This window comes from Numenius arquata, chromosome 26 (genome assembly GCF_964106895.1).
Source record: "Numenius arquata chromosome 26, bNumArq3.hap1.1, whole genome shotgun sequence".
NCBI lineage: Eukaryota > Metazoa > Chordata > Aves > Charadriiformes > Scolopacidae > Numenius > Numenius arquata.
The window spans coordinates 4,339,904-4,359,117 of NC_133601.1; the positions used below are offsets into that span (position 1 = coordinate 4,339,904).

Sequence of the window (19,214 nt, forward strand, 5' to 3'; positions counted from 1 at the left end):
AGCAGGTGGAGGGAGGTCATCCTGCCCCTCTGCTCTGCCCTGGAGAGGCCCCATCTGGAGCACTGGGACCAGTTCTGGGTTCCCCAGTTCCAGAAGGACAGGGAACTGCTGGCGAGGGGACAGCAGAGGGCTACAAAGATGATGAGAGGCTGGAGCATCTCTCTGATGAGGAAAGGCTGAGGGACTTGGGGCTTTTGAGTCTGGAGAAGAGCAGACTGAGGGGGGATCTGATCAACGCCTCTAAATACTTCAAGGGTGGGTGTCAGGAGGATGGGGCCAGTCTTTTTCCAGTGGTGCCCAGTGACAGGACAAGAGGGAACGGCCACAAACTTGAGTATAAGAAGTTCCATCTAAACATGAGGAGGAACTTCTTTGCTGTGAGGGTGGCAGAGCCCTGGCAGAGGCTGCCCAGAGAGGTGGTGGAGTCTCCTTCTCTGGAGACATTCAAACCCCCCCTGGACATGTTCCTGTGGGATCTGCTCTGGGTGGCCCTGCTCTGGGGGGGGGTTGGACTGGGTGATCTCCAGAGGTCCCTTCCAACCCCATATCATTCTGTGATATTCTGATTATGAAGGAGCTGTACTTCCCTGGATTTTGCTCTTTGGAGACTGGATTAGCTGTTGTCCCATAGCTGTCCCTGTTTCTACCAGGGCAAAGTGAAATTAAAATGTAATGGTTTGACTCTGAAGCCTGAGTCCGCCGTCGCGCTGGCTGTGAGCGAGTCAAAGTGCAAATTAGCGGTCAGTCTGTCATTAAGGTGTCAGTCTGCTGGGGTCTGTTTGAAATTGCTATCGACTCCTGCTGTGACCTTGAGAAATTCATTTAGTTTATCGGGTTTTTGCGTTTGCAGAACCGAGCAGTACTTCATTAGGATGCCGAGTTAGCTCCTCCAGATGGGTTTGAGAGCTTTGTCTTGTAGCAGATCACAGCAATGCTCTCTGGTGGGCTGTCGTACAGAACTCCAGTAAAGCTTCACAACTATAAACTGAACCGTCCCTTTGTGAGGGCACACGGGTCAGACTGTACAGAATAAGGTGCAGAATCAGAGTCTAATAAATAGGAACATCATAAGAAGGCCAGAAATGAGTGTGCGTTATTGATGGGAGGGTGTTGGTGTCATCGTGGCAGGCATGATGTACTGAACTGGGCTGTTTAGTTGCGAGCTGGTGAGGGGTCTGGAGCACAAGTCTTGTGAGGAGCGGCTGAGGGAGCTGGGGGTGTTCAGCCTGGAGAAAAGGAGGCTGAGGGGAGACCTTCTCGCTCTCTCCAACTCCCTGAAAGGAGGGTGTAGCCAGGGGGGGTCGGTCTCTTCTCCCAAGGAACAGGCCATGGGACAAGAGGAAACAGGCCTCAAGTTGCCCCAGGGGAGGTTTAGGATGGATATTGGGGGAAATTCCTTCATGGAAAGGGTTGTCAAGCCCTGGAAGAGGCTGCCCAGGGCAGTGGTGGAGTCACCATCCCTGGAGGGATTTAAAAGCCGGGCAGATGTGGTGCTGAGGGACACGGGTCAGTGGGGGTTTGGGCAGTGCTGGGTTGATGGTTGGACTCAATGATCTGAAAGGTCCCTTCCAACCTGGGCAATTCTGTGATTCTATGATTAATGCATTAGCTGTTATCGTAGTGGTTTCTGCAAAACGCCGTTGCTTGCATCCACAAGACTGCTGCTGGAGAGACAGGATGCCATCCAGAGGGACCTGGACAGGCTGGAAGGGTGGCGCTGTGTCACTTGCATGAAGTTCAACCAGGCCAAGTGCAAGATCCTGCACATGGGTCGAGCGATCTCAAGCACAAGTCCAGGGTGGGCAGAGAATGGCTGAAGAGCAGCCCTGAGGAGAAGGACCTGGGGGTGTTGATGGATGAGAAGCTCAACATAAGCTGGCAATGTGTGCCCCATGCATCCTGGGCTGCATCCCCAGCAGCGTGGCCAACAGGGCGAGGGGGGGGATTCTGCCCCTCTGCTCCACTCTGGGGAGACCCCCCCCCAGTGCTTCCTCCAGCTCTGGGGCCACCAACATCAGAGGGACACGGAGCTGTTGGAGTGGGGCCGGAGGAGGCCCTGGAGATTCTGGGAGGGCTGGAGCCCCTCTGCTGTGAGGACAGGCTGAGAGAGTTGGGGGGGTTCAGCCTGGAGAAGAGAAGGCTCCGGGGAGACCTCGGAGCCCCTTCCAGTCCCTAAAGGGGGGGCTCCAGGAAAGCTGGGGAGGGACTCTGGATGAGGGAGGGGAGCCCTAGGAGGAGGGGGAAGGGTTTGCCACTGAAAGAGGGGAGATGGAGCTGAGATGTGGGGAAGAAGTTCTTTGCTGTGAGGGTGGTGAGAGCCTGGCCCAGGTTGCCCCGAGAAGCTGTGGCTGCCCCAGGGAACAATCATGTAGGTAGTGTTTCACAGCTGCAAAACAGCCAAGAGAGAGATCAGAATTATTAGTGGGGGCAGTATTTTTTAAAGTTGGGAAAAAAATCAGTAGATTTTTCTAATATTCCTAAGGATGAATAGTTCAGCTTCTTTTTAAATGAAAATGGGCTCAATGGTTCTTAAAATCTCCTGTCAGAACTTCTAGGCAAATGCTGGGGAGGCTTGAGACGGCTTTGTCACTCGGCATTTTTAGGTGTCAGTGGCAGTAGATATCCCCATCCACTTAAAGGATCCAACCTTTTTCGTGTCCGTGCAATGCACATATCATCAAATGCTTTTCTGACACCTTTTTTTTTGTGTGTGAAGTGAGGCCATTATTCCTCCTTTTTTGAGCAAAACAGAGAATAAGAGGCCTGAGCTGGAAATTTTGGGGTGAAATCATTCACACGCTGCACTTGAAGTGAAAACCAGACCGTATTCTTCATGAAGCAAATGGCTACTCATTGCTCACCTAAACCGTTTCAACGAGTGAGAGTAACTCTTCACTCTGTTATGCCCCTTGTTTATCAGGTTTGAATGATTTTAAAATATTGGGTTTTGTCTACAGATGGACTCTATTTCTATATATCCTGATCAAATGTATATTATAGCTGATTGGAAGCTTTTCTTTTTAATAGAGAGAGAATCTTGGGCAAACTGAGAGGTGTTTTTTTTAGTGACCGAAGAGTTAATTTGAAAATTTGAACTTCAAGGTGAACTTTCTCCTTTTTTTCTTTTTGTAGGATATTTGTTTTAAAATGAATAAGAGGCACCAGAGGCAGGAATTTGGCCCCTACTGATTCTGCATTATCCTGCCCTGTTTCATAGGGCGAGTAACATTCAGAGTAGCAGGAAATCTTTGGATGATTTAGGAACTTGGTACCTCCGGAAAGTCCCTCCGCCGTGTATTTTTCACGTTAGCTAATCAGTTTGGTATGGGGAGGTAATATTTAAAGTAGCAGAAAATCATTAGATGATTTACAAAACGGTGAAAACCCACGATAAGACCGTGAGGCTTCTTTTGGAATGGAAAATGATTTAATTATTCTTTGCCGGTCAAAACATTCGTCTTGGTAAAAATTAAAATGATTGTGTCAGGCAGAAAATTGTGTTCCGTGTTAATATTTGCTGTAAATGAACAAATGGCAGAGCCTCACTTGGTTTCGTTGCTGGACTGAAAAAATGAAATACATTCCGGGGTCTTTTTAATACACGGTAGTTTTTCAAAGCTAATAAGGAAATTCTGTAAGCCTGCTTGTGCTTTATATTTTAATTCAAGGAAGTCTGTATCTTTGTCTAGTGGAATTATTCTCTTTCCTTTCTCCCTCAGCGCCAGAACTCTTGCTTGGAAGTATTTGCCTCTGTGTCAGGTAATTGTTGCTGCAGTGTCTTATCGTACTGGAGAGCTGACACTGTTCACGGGCACCGGTTTTCTGCCGGGAGCTGGGACCCGAGTGCTTTTTCCTGGGATTTTCCTGTACTCACTCTGCCTGCCCCCATCCCACAGGGATGTAAAATGGTAAAAAAAACAGCCTCGCTTGGTTTGCCAGCGTTTTGTACTCCTTCCACGTAGCACGGAAACAGCAGAGGGCAATGCTAAAACTCCTGCTTCCTAAAAACTTGAAATACTAGATGGATGTGCATGAAGGACTTTTTTTTTTTAAGAAAAAAATCAGCTAAAATTCAGTAGAACCTGATCGTGCCAGTCATAGAAATGGAAGAGTCTGCACCAGGCCTGACACACACTGGATTCTGCTCTTACCTAAACCTGCGGTTTAATTTTGCCGCCGTGCAATTGGCCGTGGGACAGAGAGCAAGGGGGTGTCCAGCTTACCTACAGGCGGAATTCGTCTGACAGCGGTAGAAATGAATGATTAGAAACCTTTCGCGTACTGCTGTATTTCCATTTTCTTTCTTGCATAAGCTGGTGTTTTGAAATTGTTTCTTCAATAGCCCGGTGTTCAGGCTTAGGATACTGAGCCAGATAATCAGCTGTCTCTCACAGATTTCTATATGTATTTTTTTAAAGCCAGAAGGAACCTTTAGATAATCCACTTTAGGCTCCTCTCTAACTGCAATATTTCACTTGTTAACCCTAGATGGAGCCCAGAGATCTTTTCCAAGCCCGTTCTGCCTTCTTGCACCTGAGGACCCAGACAGTTATTTGTCTCTTCAAAAGGAGCTGTGACCAGGGGCTGAAGTTTAAACCCAGCCAAACTGGGACTCCCCCAAAAAAACCATACCCGCGTGTAGAGTATTTCTGCGTTTCTTCCCTCCTCCCGCAGAGTGGGTGGAAGCCGGGGGAGAGGAGGGGGGTTCCCAGCTGCCTGCGCTGCTTTAATCTCACCATTTGGGGTAATCCATGGGGATGGGGAGGGACGGAACAGTTATATTCTGCACGTTGTTTGACCTCAGCTCTGAATCATTTCTGAACAGGACAAATCGAGGCCGGGCGGGGGGGGCAATGGGGAGTGAGGAGGGCAGAGAAGACAAACTAGATTAATGTTTGTGCTCTCCCATATGGCTTTCAGACCTTTATTTGGAATCCCTTTAAGGTGATCAAACTACTCCAGTATAAAAGGGATGAAGATTAAAATGGTTTCTGCTCACTTTGACCTTATTACTTTAAAAAATATTATAATATAATGTAAATAAAAATATTATGTGCTGCAGTACAGTCTCCTAAACTCTAGTTTTCAGGATAAATCTGATGGCACTTGAAGGAAAAGATGGATACAAACCTTTCCCCTGGTAAAAGGAGGGAAATTTTAACCTCTGCATGATACCAGGCATCCAGTTTTAAACTAGGAATCTAAATTGCAACCCTCAATAGATAAATATTCTTTTGGGGAAAGCATGGTCCAGTTACGGGCTGGGATACTGGGATTAATGTCGACTCAGAGTTGAAGTACAGACTTAGAAGCACCCGACAATGTTGTTGTCGACTGTAGTTATCCTTGTTTCAAACCTTTAGTTATTACAATAACTTTTTTTTTTAATCAGGAGAGAGTAGTTGCTTAATTACAGATCTGATATACTAGGCAGCCAGGAATAATGGTATTAATTAAATTTAACCAACAAAGCGATTTAACTAGCACACCACACCTGTTCTTCAGGACTCACTGAATTGTATACTGTACAGCAAATGTCTGTCTTACTCATCCTCTCTCCCTTTTTAAAATCCCTCTTTGCTGGGGTAGCCTCACACTTACCTCCATATGGCACCAAAGAAAGAGGGCTCTAACTCGGATTGAATGAGGGGGAAGGATTGGAGGGTTTTTAGCTTTGAACTTTATTTTTCCTCCCTGACTATGCTATTGTATCCTATCAGGCTCTTCACTGACATTTGAAGCACCTTTCTGTAACCACGTGGCACGTCCTGTGGGGAATCCTTTTAGCCCAGCAGATCCTGGGGATGCTACTCTAATATAACTTTAATTCTGTTATTAGCAGTTAGTTAACAACTAGGAAAATGGAGAGTCCTCTTGTATCCAAGTACTTAAATGTGAGATATGAGCAAGTCCATCTGTGCTTGCTGTCCTTGCCCTTCAGATTTCTGTTGTAATGCGCATACAGCCATGTAAGGGGTTATATATATGGATGTATATAAGACAAAGAAGTACTGAGGAGTATATTATGTGCATTTTAAGTCATGGGTTTCACAGTAGGTGGGAGGAGGCTTAATTATGTTTAGGCCCCATAAATCAGCGAGGCCAGCCCTGTTTTCAAGCACTAAGCCTTTAGCCGGTGCTCAACCACAAAACCGGAGATTCCCAACGACGGTGTAATCTAAATCCATTACTGTTATGCAGAGACAATATCCCCTCAGCAGATTTGTTTAAAACTGGTAATACATTAAAAGCTTTTATATAATGAGAAGGAGTTCAGCACAAAGCTTTTCTGTATATTCTTTAGAGAGCGTTTTATTTGTCATGTAAGTTCTATAAGCAGTGCTGCGTCTGCAGTGGAAGATCAGAGTTTTTCTAAAGCCTCTTCCAATAGGCAGCACCATAAAATTACAGCTGCTGTTCCCCCGTGATAGAGCTCATTTATGAATCACTGCAGTGATCAATATAAAGAATTGTTGATTGCTAAGATAAAAGGTGTTTTCTGTAATAAAGATTTTATTACACTATATGAAGATTAAATATGGTCTGTTGACAGATTGGTTTTCCTCCATCCTTTCCTAGGGCTAATTTTCTGATAATTTCCTAACCACAGAAACCGTGTGTTATTTCCACTTCAGAAACACCTTTGGCTGCAACTTGCTTTAGGCCATGGAAGAGAAAATGAGTCAAGAGTAACAAGCGACTGCTGTGATACTGTTATTCCAGACCCAGGTAGATAGTTCACAGCAGATAAAGATGGATGTAAAAATAGGATACTGGAGTTGATTTCCTTTACCCTTTACAAAAAAAAAATGGGGAGCCATTCCTGTCCTGGGGCTTAAGTAGTGTAGAACATGCAGACATTTATATCGCTAAGTGCGGGACCAGACACCACCTATGGTTCACCCACCATTAACTGATCCCTGAGAGCTTACGCTGCAACTAGAGAAATATTTTTTTAGATGCCCTTGAGTACATCTCAATTACAGTGGGGAAAAAAAGTTCCCAGCCTATTCTTTTTTAATTTCTGCCTTAATCAGAGTAACATCTGTTTGCGAGTAGTTCTCAGAATTATGCCATTAACATTCCCTTCGTTGAGAATATCTGGTTATTTACAAATTTGCAAAGCTTTCAAACTAGAGATACATCTTTTTTTGAAGCATGTAGAATTAATTCTCTGTCCAGGCTTGTTTCTGTTGCCTGCAGATTGTTTCCAGTGTTTAGAATTTTTAGTCACATTCTTATAAACTTAAGGGAACGAATAGATGTTTGGTTTAATTATTGCATAGCTCAGGTCTGCGTTTTCCCCTGTTACTTGCCCTATTAGTTTTTAGCTCAGTGGTAAATATATTCTGTTGCAGTGCCACAAAGTTTGAAGCGAAATAGGTATTTTTTCAGTACGATTCCCAACGCATTCAGCCCAAAATGTTTTCTTCACAGCTAGGAATATTAAACTCATAACAGCAGCGTTTGTAACGGAACAATTCGGCGTTAGCTATAGCAACACCACTTATGCACGTTGTAGTGTTTGCCACTCATCTGATTAATTCCACAAATACAGTGCAGAGAGTTTTCTCTGAGACTTTTTAAAGAAAACATATGGATTTTGCTCCTAACTCCCATCTGTCTGCGTATCCTGCACTTTAAAGGAAGAGCACAATAGTGAGATAATGAATTTGGGTTAGCTTGTCTGTTTTCTCAGTGTTTCTTCACTCTGACAGGTTTTGTTTCTTTAGGCTGTAAACAACGTAGAACCAAAATACCCTCCTTGCTGCCTTCGTGCGGTCAGATCTACAGGTGTGTTCATGCGCTCGTGTAGAATTCATCAAAGTCAGGTAGTTGAGGAACTCCTATTGTGTTAAAAGTTAAATTGCATTAGCAGCGTCTTACCCTCTGCGTGTCATGGAGTCACGGAATGGTTTGGGTTGGAAGGGACCTTGAAGACCATCCCATTCCCACCCCCTGCCCTCGGCAGGGACATCCTCCACCAGACCAGGTTGCTCCAAGCCCCCTCCAACCTGGCCTTGAACCCCTCCAGGGATGGAGCAGCCACAGCTTCTCTGGGCAACCTGGGCCAGGCTCTCACCACCCTCACAGCAAAGAACTTCTTCCCCACATCTCAGCTCCATCTCCCCTCTTTCAGTGTCAAACCCTTCCCCCTTGTCCTATCCCTATTTATAAATGACTGCTGTGCGCTGCCCCACAGTTATTTTTGTTCTGATTTCCTAGACCAGTAATTTCCCATTTCCTGGAATTGTGGCGCTGTTTCTGCAGTCGCGTGCCCCTTGAATGCACGAGCCTGTGGAGATGTTGCGTTCTCGAGATGTGCTGAGAGGAGGAGAGGGAACGGGGAGCCCGTGGAGGGTTTGCCGCGCTCTCAAAACAAGAAGCAATGGCAGGTTCCAGCCCTGCTGCAGAAACAAACGGAACCGAACGCGTACAACAACGATGGACTTGGAAAGGTGAAATTTCACCCAGAAACTTTTACGTCAAGTCCCTGTGCTCTGAAATGTCCTTCATCTCTGGGGTCACCGGTGCCCCCTCTCTTGTTGGGGGGCTCTGTTGACCCTTAGGCCAACCTTCTTGTGAAGTCTGAAGGCAATACCACCAGAGGGTGGTACTCAGTGGCTTGAAGTCCAGCTGGAGAGCAGTGACAGGTGGCGTCCCTCAAGGGTCTGTGCTGGGACCGGTACTGTTTAACATTTTTATCAATGACATAGAGGGATTGAGAGCACCATCAGCGAGTTTGCAGATGACACCAAGCTGTGTGGTGTTGTCAATACACCAGAGGGATGGGATGTCATCCAGAGGGACCTGGACAGGTCGGAGAGGTGGGCCCAGGTGAACCTCATGAGGTTCAACAAGAGCAAGTGCAGGGTCCTGCACCTGGGCCGGAACAATCCTCGGGATCAATCCAGCCTGGGGGATGAGGTGTTAGAAAGCAGCCCTGAGGAAAGGGGCTTGGGGGTGCTGATGGAGGAGAAGCTGGAAATGAGCAGGCCCAGAAGGCCAACCACATCCTGGGCCGCATCCAAAGAAGTGTTGCCAGCAGATCCAGAGAAGTGATTCTGCCACTTTGCTCTGCTCTGGTGAGACCTCACCTGGAGCACTGTGTGCAGGTCTGGAGCCCTCCATATAGAAAGGACATGGACCTGATGGAGCGGGTCCAGAGGAGGGCCACTAAGACACTCAGGGGGTTGGAGCACCTCTGCTATGAGGACAGGCTGAGAGAGCTGGGGTTGTTCAGCCTGGAGAAGAGGAGGCTCCGGGGAGACCTCATAGCGGCCTTCCAGTCCCTGAGGGGGGCCTACAGGAAGGCTGGGGAGGGTCTGTTTCCAAAGGCCTGCAGTGACAGGACGAGGGGCAATGGCTTTAAGTTGGAGAAGGGGAGATTTAGGTTGGATATTAGGAACAAGTTCTTTCCTCTGAGGGTGGTGGAACACTGGAACGGGTTGCCCAGGGAGGTGGTTGAGGCCCCTTCCCTTGAGATATTCAAGGTGAAGCTCCACGAGGCCCTGGGCAACCTGGTCTAGTTGGGGGTGTCCCTGCTGACTGCAGGGAGGTGGGACTGGATGACCTTTGGAGGTCCCTTCCGGCCCGGACCAATCTATGAATCTATGAATAAATAACGGTGGAAGGAACGGATCTTCTGGGAGTTGTTTATTGGGTCGAAGTCGAAGCTATCGGTTGGAGAGTCCGAACGAGTGAAGTGTGTACGTGCCAGAGTTTAACCTCGCACGTGGAGAGCCTACGGCCGGGTTTAGCTTGGGCGTGAAGGGCCTGGGGCACACCTATAGCCCTGCACCTACATGTCATGGCTAAAGGGAAGGAATTCTGTCTCTATGGGTGTGTTTTTCTGTTACCGGACAAAAAATGTTATTTGTTGGCCTAAAGACTTAGGGTGTGTATAAGCTGTAGCCTTGACAGTGTAGTGAAGTGCAGGCTGACGCTGAGAGCTCTTCCATGAGCTTGAAAACCAGGGAGCTGAACTAAACCAGGTATGATGTGTTTGTGACTGAAGAGGGGAAGTCTCTTGACACTTCAGGATCAAGAACAGTGTGTTTGACTCAAAAGAGGCGCCATTTCCGAACTAGTTTGCCTACTTAATATTTTTATTCCGTGTTTTTGAGATTCCTGTGGGGAACATGGTAGATCCCCAAGCCTGGCTACTTTTAATGTGAGCTGTATGCTCAAGTCATACTAAGTCCAGCTACCTGGGCCTGCAGCTTGAATGTTCTGAACTCTGTCATTCAAACCAGATGCGTACGTAAAGCATCCAAGGAGTTAGGAAAACAGAAAATCCAAATCTGACTCTGAACTGAGCGACTCTGTCCCATCCCCAGTCCGTAACGCGGTGGGGACAGCAGTTCTGTGCTGCTGCTCTGACCTTTCCATCGCTTACAGTAGGAGCTCTTGAGCGGGTGGCCGTTATATCTGTATGCATTCAGTGCGTATATGTCCTTTTCAAAGTTACTGGGTTGTTTATTTTGTTTCCTTGTCAGAATGATCACAGATAGTGCATCTGCTTGAGTTATAACAGTGAGGGTCAGGACTGATAACAGACTATTTTAAGCCGCGCTTAACAACAGCCTGTGAAACTGCAAGGTTGTGTGAAAGATAGCGATGGAGGTTTATGGAACTGTGGAGTGAATTATTAACTGACGCTTCTAGCCCAACATGACAAATAAAATTCTATTGCAAAAAGATACTCAATTGTGTCAAGCATCGATTTTGGAAGATGTCTAACAAATGGCTTCTGGGTAAGCACGCTATCTTTCTTAATTTGTCTGTCTGGTCAGTGAAGTTGAATGGAGAGAGAGCAACCAAATAAAATTAGCATTTTCTTTCAATCATTATCTGTGCTTTCTTAATAAAAGACTTGGAAGCCCCTCTGATTTAAATGTTTAATGTAGACATATGCAAGTTTCAGATATATTTATTTCATCTTCCTGGTAAAATCCCTGAAGGACCGTGAATCAACTCCAAACATGGCAAAACATGTATTTGTCTCAATGGTGTTGGGTTTTGGTTGGACTTTTGTTTTGGTTTGTTTTTAATTGAGATATATCTGTTTGGCACACTCGTGCTGATTACCATGTTGTTTCATCTGGCAAAGAGCCTTTGTTTTGTCCACTCACAGTAATTAGCCAGGATGATATGAAAAGGGGAGGGGAGAGTAATTGGAAACTACAATAGCTGAGTTTCTCTTTTGCAAGGCTTGATCCCTGGCTGTGGATCAAATCCCAGAGAGAAGGAAGAAGAGGCCCCAAGTCAGCCCAAGAGCGTTGCTGCTCCGTGGGGCAGATAATCCTCAAGGATCCAGCCTGCCTCCACCAGTATCTTCTTGCCGATGGGTAAGATGCGTCGTGCATGCTTCTTGCTAACCCTGGGGCATAGCTCAGCTCCCGGAGCCGTGTGGTTTTTCACAGCCAGTGCTACCTCTGGTAAATCAGGAGAGCGCTCTCAGAACGCTCCTTTCGCAGCCAAAGTTTCCTCTGTGTGTTCCCTGCAGCTCTGTGGGGTATTGCCTTCCCCAGTTTAAATGCTGTGTCAGTTGATGGGTAGATCCACCCATCAGTGCCTTTCATATATATACGGTATCTCTACTGGTTGTATTTACTTCAGCAGGTAGGGCTATACGTGGGAAGGGGGAAGCTTTGCTGCTGGTGGCGGTTTTTAACCCTCTCTCGTGTGGCTCCAGGACTACAAAGCGTAAGGGTATAACCCCACTTTTCTGCGAACACAGATATGTCATCTGTATTGCGCATGATGATACAGATACAGTCTGTGAGGGATGGAGGAGTGCTTTTATCAGGCACAGAGATTTATTTCACAAAGAAAATCATTAGAAGCTTTAAACTTGGAGTCATCTTATCCTACGGAGGTACAAGGCATCTCATCATTAATGCTCAATCTGCAGATAATTCAGGAGTAATATCTTACTCCAGGAACAGGATGCACAAGGGTTTTTCATAATAGTTTGGTAGGTGAGAGACTGAGAGAAGTAAGAAGATTAATTACTTCACAGATAGCATTGTAGTACTTGCCGTTTGCGGTGGTGTGAGGGAGGGAGGGGACGCAGAAAGGCTCCTGAGTTGGAATGTAGATGTAAAGGCTGGCTTTCCATCATAGTCACATCTCATTGTTCATTCTTATTGCCGTGCTCAGAGGGTGAGAGAGAATGTAATTCACTGTTCTGAAGCGTTTGTATTGTTTGTAACTAGTGGAATGAATTAAAAATGGAGTGTGTCTTACTTTGGTTTTTCACGTTCAAAGAGGGGACTGTCACAACTTTCTTAATTGTGGTGACTTGAAATACATTTTAAACTTGATTCTCCTCTACCTTTGAGTGTCAGAATAATACTGTACACAGGTGTTAGGCACTGGGTTAGCACTGACATTTACAACGTTATTTTTTAAATTCAATATTTGGAATTTCTGATTTGATGTAATGGGCAGAAGGGGATTGAGGGGAAAGATAATAATTGCACTTGTGGCTTATGGACAGGTTTTTAGACACTGAAGTATCTAGTGCTGAGCAAGATAGGTATAAAATTCATTTCTAGTGTAGGTAACTGCTTACAGAGCTGCTTCTGTTTTTCTAGCAGTCTGTATTGGCCAGGGCAGCCCAGTACAATGATGTATCCCAGGATGTCTCTGTCAGCTGTGCCGCACTCTCCGGTGCCGAGGGAAGGTACCTGGCACAGGTCTGGGACCAGTCTGCCCACACAGACAGAGTCCAGCACCCACAAGGCTCAGGAGGGCACGGGGCTGAGCTGGCTGGTAAGCACCAAGTAGCTCCAAGTGCCTTTGGAGCCTGACTCGTATTTGGGAGGCTCTGGTTTGCAATGAGCAGTGGCAGCAGCCATCCCCAGCAGTCAGGTTGCCCCCTTAGCCTGGAATCATAGAATGGTCTCGATTGGAAGGGACCTTTAAGATCCCACCCATCAGCCATCAACCCAACACTGCCCAAACCACCACTAACCCGTGTCCCTCAGTACCACGTCTGCCCGTCTTTTAAATCCCTCCAGGGATGGAGACTCCACCACTGCCCTGGGCAGCCTCTTCCAGGGTTTGACAACCCTTTGGGGGAAGAAATTTTCCCCAATATCCATCCTAAACCTCCCCTGGCGCAACTTGAAGCCATTTCCTCCTGTTCCTTGGGAGAAGAGACTGATGCCTGCTGGCTACACCCTCCTTTCAGGGAGTTGGAAAGAGCGAGAAGGTCTCCCCTCAGCCTCCTTTTCTCCCTGGGGAAGGTGGGCCTGAACGTCAGCTCAGTGGCTCTCATCTCCATGAGGCGTAATAAGGTGGCTGGAGATCACTGCGTGGTACCGGAATGGTTTAGTTGAGGACCTGAGGAGACGCACCACGCTCAGGTTGCTTTGTGGTGACCTGAACCTGTTGCTGCAGAGTGGTGCCAGGGCTCAGTTGACTCGCAGATATGACTCAGTGACCACAGGAGCCATAAACTGACAAGACATGGGCTCCTAAGTGCCTAAAATGTTCTTTACAATGACTTCCCGGAGCTAAAGCCAGGTTAAGTCTTTTCAGCAGTTTCGTCTGATTTAATGAGATTCTGAGCTAAGGCCATCAGTCAAGAAAGTGCTTATGCATATTCTGCTCAAAGAAGCACTTAACTCTATTTTGCTTAATCTACTGCGTTGCTTTTTCCCCTCTTCTGTTTTATACCTTGCTCTGTAATGGCCAATATTTGAGATCTTTTGTCGCAGAAAAAAGCATGTGACTTCTGCATGCTAAGAATTATTATTGTGGAAGCTACAGAGAAGTGCATGGACTCTGCAACACAGGATTTAGAGAGAAAAAAAGTATTGTGAACAATTTCATTACAAGTTTCGTAATAATGCATTATAGGAAGGCATTCGTGTGATCTACTATCGGTGCTAATAATTCCCTTAAACCATTTGTCTGATACAGTTCTTCACTGCTTGGTTTTTGGAGTTTTTGAGGGTGGTGGAAGGGTGTGTCAGTTGTGGCATCCCTTTTACATAAACTTCTCATACAGAAAAGTTGCAAAACATTGTAATAAACAAGCAGAAATCTGGGCAATTTCAGAGGAACATGAAAATTTGCCTTTTCAGTTTTCTAGGCTGCCCCGGAATGCTGAGGTGAACTCCATGAACTCCCAAGCGTTGTCGAGCCAATTCACCTAAAATTTCTGACTGCTTTCCCTTAAATTTTCTTTGCAAGCTACTAATCCTGTCCAGCAGCAGCTGTGAAAAAAGGTGTCACAAAGATGTAAATTAAACCTCTGGGAATTGCAACTTAAAGAGAATTGGCAGCCCTGGGCACCTCGCATGGGGACAGTGGCAGTAATTGGAGGAAGCTCGGTTCCTCTGCGTGCAAACACTCTCTGTTGAACCCGGTTCGTTAGAACTGGAAGCTCTGGCTACTTCCTGCAAAGCTTTTCAATGCAATCAGAGTTCTGTGTGAATAGGGTCAGGATTACAGTCATCATATCACAGAATGGTTGGGGTTGGAAGGGACCTTGAAGACCATCCCATTCCCACCCTCTGCCCTGGGCAGGGACACCTCCCACCAGACCAGGTTGCTCCAAGCCCCCTCCAACCTGGCCTTGAACCCCTCCAGGGATGGGGCAGCCACAGCTTCTCGGGGCAACCTGGGCCAGGCTCTCACCACCCTCACACCGAAGACCTTCTTCCCCACATCTCAGCTCCATCTCCCCTCTTTCAGTGTCAAACCTCTCCCCCTCGTCCTGTTGCTATGTTCGCTGATAAAGAGTCCCTCCCCAGAAAAATAGAAAGTGCTATCTTAATATATCTTAACATCATTAATTAATTAATGACAGAACGAGAATGGCTTCAAGCTCCAACAGGGTAGGTTTAGACTGAACATTAAGAAAGAATTTTTCACAGAAAGAGTGGTCAGGCATTGGAACAGGCTGCCCAGGGAGGTGGTTGAGTCACCATCCCTGGATGTGTTTAAGAGACGTTTAGATGTGGTGTTGGGGGATATGGTATAGGGGAGAACTTTGTAGAGTAGGGTAGATGGTTGGACTCGATGATCCCAAGGTCTCTTCCAACCTAGATGATTCTATGATTCTATGATCTTAAAAAAGCATGAAAACTGGTAGAACCTGAAACTCAAATAACTTACTTTTTCCTTCCCTAACAAACAAAGAGAGAGTCCAGGTCTCGGTTTTGCTTTAGTGCCAAAAGTGAGAGACCTTAGTCAACGTGGTGAAGTCCTTAATTCGATACTGCTGACCACATCCTTCAGAAAGCTGTTTCTTCACCAGCCTCTCTGAAGCCCCATCCCCATGTCTGTCTGAAGAGATCAGTTCAAGATGCTGTAGGTCATAGGTGAATACCTGCTAAAGACATCTATAACGTTGTTGCTTCCCAAAGATTGCATCTTGTCTTGAATGTTAACAGTCGATACATTCCTTGGTATTTATATTCATTTCTATTCTTGGTTGCCTTTACATAATCTCATGAAGCCCTTTTATTTTTCTCTAAAAGGAGATTACTATGGTTAGCAGCAACTGACGCCAGCACAGATAAAATGGCTTAAAATAGTCGATAGAAAGGACTAGAAAGACAGTAGCTTGTATAGAGCGTGTAGAAAGTTTCTCTGCATTTACAACTGATTTTTAACAGCGAGTATCTGGCTTCCCCCTGCCCCGAGGTATTTTGGATTAAGACCCTGTGACTTGGGATTTTTTTTTCCAAATTTCCTATTGCTTTCAGACACTAGGCAAGGACCCTTACACTGTGAAATGTCTCCACAGTATATCTGAAAAATAGTTTGGATGTGATACAGTCCCTCCCTGTGCAAGACAGTTTCCTGTGGAGACAGGAACAAGAAAGGAAGTTTAGGAGTAGAATGATTAAGTGAACAGACTAATTTTGATGGTTTCTTACCTTCCCTTCTGAAGCAGCTTGAAGATGCTGTTACCCTCAGCAAGACAGTGAGCTCGGTGGGCTGCTAAGACCAGAAATGTTCATATTCCTCTGAAATTGTACATGCGCACCCCTGAAACTCCCTCTGTAAATCAAGTATGTGTTCTCAGGGCTTTGCGGGATGAGCGGCGGAACGGCTGGGCAGTCTCCCAGGATCTCACCGTGAGGAACTGCAGCGTTACAGATCCATATCTGTATTCTCCAGGACAGCCTTTAGCTCCGCTAAAATGAATGGAATTCTCCATTATTATATTAACATCACTGGGAGAACAGACACGACCGTTTGATGGGATTAAAGCATTTATCTGTCAAACTAAAATGAATCTGGCTCTTTTGAGATCCCCACTTGAGCAATGCTGCCCACGAGATCACGTGAAACGTGTCTTGAGTCATGAAATTTCGGGGCCTGTTTATAGGTAACTTCTTGGCTGTAAGAGAAAAGGAGAGAAGTGCGTCTAGGTTTTTATTTCACAACACTCTTCACGAATTTTAGATGAAAGCTCCCGGATGCTTTCCCTGCTGTTGCATCCGTACGAGGGCCGGAGTAAATTAGAGTTGAGGATGATTGTGATGTATGTTTGCAGGTCCTTTTTTTTCATTGCGGTGGGGCTGACTTAATAAATTGGAGTAATGCCAGAAGGTGCTTCTCTCCTGACAGGGGTTTGTAGTTCTCAAGGAAGTATTTATGTTGTAAAATGTAAAGCGTTCGTCATTTTGCGGTGATTTTTCTCGGTGCGTGCCAACCTGCCTGCTGCAATGAATTAAATTAATGTGTGCCCCACCGAAGTGGTGTACAGTCTAGTAATTGTCACTGGCAACACAATATTGTTTTTAAATTGTTATTATGCAGGCACAAGCCCGTATGTCATACAAAATTGATATGCTGCATTATGTATACTACCTTCAAATTAACTTGGTGTAATATTTGTCTTGTTAAGAACCAGCTATTCTGTGGATGTCATAAACAAATGTGTCTCCTCAATTTTTCCCTATTCAAAAGAGAAAAGAAACAACAACGCCCCCCCCCGCAAGGGCTGAGGTCTGATTTAATTTAGAACAAATACTTGGACTTTAATTATTAGCGTTCATCCAGGACATTGCAGAGTAGGTCCTAATAATTAAAAGCAAATGAATTAAAAATTAATAAAAGGAAATAGGGAAGGACATAGTAGGCTTTTTTTTCCCCTACAATTAATAAATCTACTTTGAGTAATTTGAAAGAGGGGAATAATTAGCTTAGCCAGGTAATGGCCCCTGGTTTGCCGAGCCCTTGGGGTGGTTCTCGAGCCGTGCCGTGCCGCAGCCCCTGCCCGGCTTCCCTTCACGCCTGCTCCCCATCATGGAAACGGGCTCAGGAGGGCTGAGCAAAATCGATGATGATTTATTGTTGAGTCATGTACCGTTTGATTGTATTTTTCTTCTTCTGTCTGTTTGCTGATTTAATGAATATTCAGTTCTGAGAAAGCCGAGATCTCTCTAATGCGCGCTGGGTAAACGGTGTTTCGGTGTCGGAGTCTGATCAAACCCCCCTGAAATCAGAGCATCTCTATCTGCTGCCGTCGGGGAGCTTTGCATCGGGCCAGGCTGCAAGGAGAATTGAGCCCTGAAAATTTAAATTTCAGGCACAAATTCCCCCTCTCAATGTCTTTTCTGTTTTTCCTGGAGATCATTCCAGCCAAGATGCTTTCTTCATCCTGACCATTCCCAATTACCTGCGTTAGACACAGATAATTTACAGACCCATTTACATGGCAGCACTTTTTCTCTAAGTGAGGTGGTGTGCAGGGGCTGTAGGTTACAGCGAGATCTGAAACAGTGCAATGGTTTACAAGCCTCACATGGCTCTTTTTCATTAACTTTGGTCATTTACAGTGAGGCTTTTATATGTTTCTTCTTGGTGATAATAGTGAAAATGATGGAGTGAGAGAGAGTCCTGTGTTTAATCAAGAGAGCAGCTCATTCTAGCTCACTAAAAGATTTAAGGCTTAGAAATATGGCTGAAGAAAGATCTCTGCTTTCTTCGCTTGAAGAAAGCGACAACAGGAAGGAAGCAAAAACCCCTGAGCAGCACGGGCTCTGCCTGCGGAGTGGATGTGACAGCAGGTACCAACAGCGTCCTGGTATCGTGTCGCCCGGACGGCGCTTGGCCGATGCCCCTTTGTGTGCCAGGCCATTGCAAAACCATTAACCGGCCTCATCAGAATATTGCTTAGTTTAGTCCACTTAGTTTAGTTGCTGCGAGACCCACATTAGTGTATCGGTGAACTCCAGGGTCAGAGGAGTGGATTTGGGGGTTTTTCTTTTCAATTTCAGGTTTTCCACATCCTTGCAGCAGAGGATCAGATCCTGTTGTTTGATTCTTTTATCAGATCCAACTACCCTTAAGCAGTGAAAAGGCTCCTTCACTGGGTAGTTTTGCTTCTTTGGCACCTATTATTTTTTAGCTTAGTGGCAGTGTTTGCATCCGAAAGAGGGAGTAGCTGGGCCTTGCTGTAATTTGATTAATTCCTGCTGAATAAGGTAATTTCTGCAGGATTGTTCTAGGGGTATAACGTAAAGACTGAACACCTGTAAGGACTGTGGTATGGAAGACTGGCCACGTCAGGCTGGGACTAAGAGAGTCTCTGAAGAGCCTTTTCCCCCAGCAGGTGGGTCTGCCGTGGCCCAGTTGGGTGGCTGGTGATTCCAGTACAGAATATACTTCCTACAAGAAACTATCTGCTACAGTCATGAATCCCCTGCAAACCCCTGATCATCTCAGTGATCAAATCTACTATCAAATAGGTTACTTTATTTTCTTTCTATCTAGTAACTCCTCTTCATTTAAACAAATATCTAGAAAATACCTGACCGTGATACATTCACCGCAGCAGTGAATTCCAGAGGTTGATGGTGCTCTCTGCCAGAAATTCCAGATTGCAGGTGTAATTACCTATAATTACATTGTTTCAAGAGAGGTGTGTTAAAAGAGTTCTTAAAATGATCAAAGATGATGACTTTTAAGATTAAACTCTGACTTTTTACATTATGTCTGTGAGACATTTTAATAACATATTCATTTTAGCTTTTATGTTTCCATATAATTTTACACACCTGTGGTACGGTGTGTGTTCTGGTGATAGCCCAGCTTTGCTGATATTAAAGGCACCTGTGAGCCGTTAGCTATTACAGCTGGTAATCCAATTAATTAAAGCAACAGCCACCTGTGTCGTCGCTGGGGGTGAATTGTTAAAGTGAGGAGGGTTAGGCCCTGTTGGGATTTGGCAAAGCCAA

At 45.7% G+C, this 19,214-nt stretch overlaps 1 protein-coding gene across 1 annotated transcript in view; it reads left to right on the forward strand.

Annotated features, from left to right (window-relative positions):
- The window catches only part of LRRTM4 (leucine rich repeat transmembrane neuronal 4), a 238,088-nt gene that overhangs the window by 134,089 nt on the left and 84,785 nt on the right, over positions 1 to 19,214 (forward strand). The gene's annotated exons all lie outside the window — the stretch shown is intronic.